The 4,580-nt window shown below is 41.1% G+C and overlaps 1 protein-coding gene across 1 annotated transcript in view; it reads right to left on the reverse strand.

Moving 5' to 3' along the window:
- The window catches only part of LOC105003358 (dihydropyrimidine dehydrogenase [NADP(+)]), a 469,109-nt gene that overhangs the window by 19,946 nt on the left and 444,583 nt on the right, over window positions 1-4,580 (reverse strand). The gene's annotated exons all lie outside the window — the stretch shown is intronic.

The raw sequence follows: 4,580 nt of genomic DNA on the forward strand, positions 1-4,580 counted from the left end.
GTCAAAGGCTTTGGCATAGTCAATAAAGCAGAAATAGATGTTTTTCTGGAACTCTCTTGCTTTTTCAATGATCCAGTGGATGCTGGCAATTTGATCTCTGGTTCCCCTGCCTTTTCTAAAACCAGCTTGAACATCTGGAAGTTCACGGTTCACACACTGCTGAAGCCTGGCTTGGAGAATTTTGAGCATTATTTTACTAGCATGTGAGATGAGTGCAATTGTGTGGTAGTTTGAGCATTCTTTGGCCTTTCTTTGAGCATTCTTTGAGCCTTTCTTTGGGATTGGAATGAAAACTGATGCCACTTCCTCAAAGAGGCCTTCCTCATCCCGTTCAATCTAAACTAGGTCATGCTATGAAAAAGACTGCATACATCTTGTATTTTTTATTTACAGTTTGTACTATAAACATAATTTTATGTTTCTTTCTCTGTTCTGTATGTTTCATGAGGATAGAGCCTGTGTCTGTTTTATTTTTTGTACTCAGTACAGTTCAGTAGCTCAGTCATGTCCGACTCTTTGCGACCCCATGAATTGCAGCACGCCAGGCCTCCCTGTCCATCACCAACTCCCGGAGTTTGCTCAAACTCACGTCCATAGAGTAAGTGATGCCATTCAGCCATCTCATCCTCTGTCGTCCCCTTCTCCTCCTGCCCCCAATCCCTCCCAGCATCAGAGTCTTTTCCAATGAGTCAGCTCTTCACATGAGGTGGCCAAAGTACTGGAGTTTCAGCTTCAGCATCATTCCTTCCAAAGAACACTCAGGACCAATCTCCTTTAGAATGGACTGGGTGGCTCTCTTTCCAGTCCAAGGGACTCTCAAGAGCCTCCAATTCCTAGCACACTGCTTGTCTCATAGTAGCTATGCAATAAAGATTTCCTAAAAAATATATGAACTTCTTCAAAACTTCCAGCTTGGTAGACCTCCATAGCTTTACACTCTTAAGTTTATTTTGTTGGCTATAAGGAAATGGAAAGTCACCCTAACCGGTTACCTCCTTCAAGTTGTCCATTCCTAACATCTTAACTAATAGCAGATAGCATTTATTTAGGATATATTTAGGTGTAGACTAAAAAGCTGGAAAAGGAAATGGCAACCCGCTCCAGTATTCTTGCCTGAAAAATTCCATGGACAGAGGAATCTGGCAGGCTACAGTTCATGGGGTCGCAAAGAGTCGGCCATGACTGAGCACATCAGCACAGACTAAAAAGCACTTCGCACACTACCTAATTTATAACTGCATGAGGCAGACACTTTTATTATGTCCATCTTACAGATTAGTTAGCTGAGGGAAGTTCATATAGCTGCTAAATGGCAGTGCCACGATTTGAACCCCAGCATTGTGACAGAGGGGTTTCCCAGGTGGTACACTGGTAAAAGAGCCCGCCTGCCAATGCAGGAGATGCAAGAGACACAGGTTCAATCCCTGAGTCGGGAAGATTCCCTGAAGGAGGAAATGGCAACCCACTCCAGTATTCTTGGCAAGTAAGGGAGGAATAGAATCCAGATAATACACGAAGTTATCTTGGATAAAACAGTGATGTATCTTAAGATTTTCTACTTACTGCAATGCCATAAACATTTAACGAAATTAAATTTGGGCTTACCAGTGTCATTTTAGGAAGTAGCCCATGTTTGAAGAAAGTCACTGCAAGGAATTTTTATGAAGCTGTTACCTTCATTGAAATATATAGCAAAGTTTGTAAGATTTTAGAAAATTATATTAATGGGACAATAGTTTTCTGAATTAAGCCTAGATAGAACTACTCTGTCACACAGAGTTGTTGTGTGGTCAATTGCTCAGTTGTGTCCAGTGCTTTGCGATCCCATGGACTGTAGCCCACAAGGCTTTTCTGTCCATGGGATTCTCCAGGCAAGAATACTGGAGTGGGTTGCCATTTCTTCCTCAAGGGGATCTCCCTGATTCAGGGGTTGAACCCACGTCTCCTGCATCTCCTGCACTGGCAGGTAGATTCTTTATCACTGACCCACCTGGAAAGCCCATATATATACCTTTATACATAATATATACCTATCCCAGGTATTGTGAAGACTTACTAAATTATTGTTCTCTTTCTGTTTTGCTTCTACATTTCCTGAAGGAATTTGTTGTTGTTTAGTTGCTAAGTTGTGATCCACTCTTTGCAACCCCATGAAGTGCAGCACACTAGGCTTCCCTGTTCTTCACTATCTACTGGAGTTTGCTCAAATTTATGCCCACTGAGTCAGTGATGCCATCCAACCATCTTATCCTCTGTCACCCCCTTCTCCTCCTGACCTCAATCTTTCCCAGCATTAGGGTCTTTCCCAATGAGTGGGCTCTTTGCATCAGGTGGCCAAAGTATCAGAGCTTCAGCTTCAGTCCTTCCAATGAATATTCAGGGTTGATTTCCTTCAGGATTGACTGGTTTCATCTCCTCACTGTCCAACAGACTCTCAAGAGTCTTCTCTAGCACCACAATTTGAAAGCATCAGCTCTTCAGTGCTCAGCCTTCTTTATGGTCCAACTCTCGCATCCGTACATAACTACTGGAAAAACCATAGCTTTGAGTATAAAGACCTTTGTCAGCAAAGTGATGTCTCTGCTTATACACTATCTAGGTTTGTCATAGCTTTTCTTCCAAGGAGCAGGTGTCTTTAATTTCATGGCTGTAGTCACCATCCACAGTGATTTTGGAGCCAAAGAAAAGAAAGTCTGTCATTGTTTCCACTTTTACCCATTTATTTGCCATGAAGTGAGAGGACTGGATGCTATGAAGGAATGGAAGACTGGGAAAAGTTGCAATGCTTTTACATTGCATTTCTTTTATTTCAAATATAAATAATATTTTTCTTTTGATTCTTTTATACATACAGAAAAGATGGAGATCTTATGTTTACTTGAAACTAATTAACTAGAGAAATAGACCCACAATTCCCCCCTAACCCCAAATCATACAGTAGTTATAGTCAAACATGGGGGGGGCAGTTGTGAAGAGCTGAAGGATCCAGCTTCTTCTTTACCATCTGTGTCCACATCATCCTTTTAGCAGCACACAAATAATTTAAAGGAAACAGCTCAAGAGACTCTTTGGGGCTATTTTATTGTTGAAAGTCCCAAGTGTTCACTTTATTTGGAATTATGGCATTGAAGTGCTGGTAGAATTTGTGTTCAGCCACTTCCATATTTTGTTTCAGGACTCTGAATCATTTAACCCTCCCAATATCAAGTCAAAATTCCACTCTTTTTTTATAGGGCACATTTTTTCTCTCTCATAGGTACAAGATATTTTTAAGGGTTCCAATTTGACTACAAAAGAGGGGTAACAGAGGAATTCCAGAAAACTCCTAAGACCAAGCTTTTCAACTGATGCTTCAACCAGAAAATGGGGATGTAGGAGTAGACAGTCACTGAACAGAGAAGAATTGGTTTCAGTGAATGCAAAGCACATTCAGTGATGGTGATTTCAGAGAGAATATGGGCCTGTAATACCGCCCTGCTTCCTTTTTTTTCATTATGATTGCTTTAAAATAATTCCATCTTGAGGGAGGTGGGCAGGAGTGAAGTAGATGTGGCTATAAAGGGGCAAGCTGAGGGATCTTTATGCTGAGGGAAATCTTGTATCTGACTGTTGTGCACACAGGGCACAGGACCCTACACATGGGGTGAAACTGCATGAACTAAACACACATGTATGCACGCACATGCAAATGAGAAGTACAACTGAAGAAATGTGAATAAGATCAGTAGATTGTATCTCTGTCACTTTCCTGGTTGTGATACTGTACTACAGTTTTACAACATGCTACATTGCAGACACTATGTAAAGAGTACACGAGACCTCTCTGTATTATTTCTTACACCTGTATGTGAATCTACATCTCTTTCATATGAAAAAGTTGAAGGAAAACAAGAAATATAATGCACACATAATTCCATCTTAATAATAATTTTTGATATTATCCAGAAAATAATTCTAAAACCCAAATTTGAACAGACTTTTCCAGGCTGAACCAGAGAAAGTTTTTCTACAATGTAAGGTATCATATGGATATTGATGGTGCATATTGATCATGCGGGGCTTCCCCAGTGGCTCAACAGTAAAGAATCTGCTTGCAATGCAGAAGACACAGATTCCATCGCCAGGATGGGAAGATCCCCTGGAAGAGGAAATGGCAACCCACTCCAGTATACTTGCCTGGGAAATTTCATGGACAGAGGAGCCTGGTGGGCTACAGTCCATGGAATGCAAAAGAGTCAAAAACAACTTAGCAACTGAGCATGCATGCATACAAAAGAGGCTATCCTATCATCACAGACAAAAATTTTTTAAACTTTCAATATATTTTAAAAACAAAACCAGTGATGTATTTAAGCAGGAAATAAACACAAACTAAACAGTAAAATTGGAGAAGGCAATGGCACCCCACTCCAGTACTTTTGCCTGGAAAATTCCATGGATGGAGGAGCCTGGTAGGCTGCAGTCCATGGGGTTGCTAGAGTCGTACACGACTGAGAGACTTCACTTTCACTTTTCACTTTCATGCATTGGAGAAGGAAATGGCAACCCACTCCAGTGTTCTTGCCTGGAGAATCCCAGGG

The sequence above is a fragment of the Bison bison genome, unplaced genomic scaffold (assembly GCF_000754665.1).
Source record: "Bison bison bison isolate TAMUID 2011002044 unplaced genomic scaffold, Bison_UMD1.0 scf7180017864466, whole genome shotgun sequence".
Lineage (NCBI taxonomy): Eukaryota > Metazoa > Chordata > Mammalia > Artiodactyla > Bovidae > Bison > Bison bison.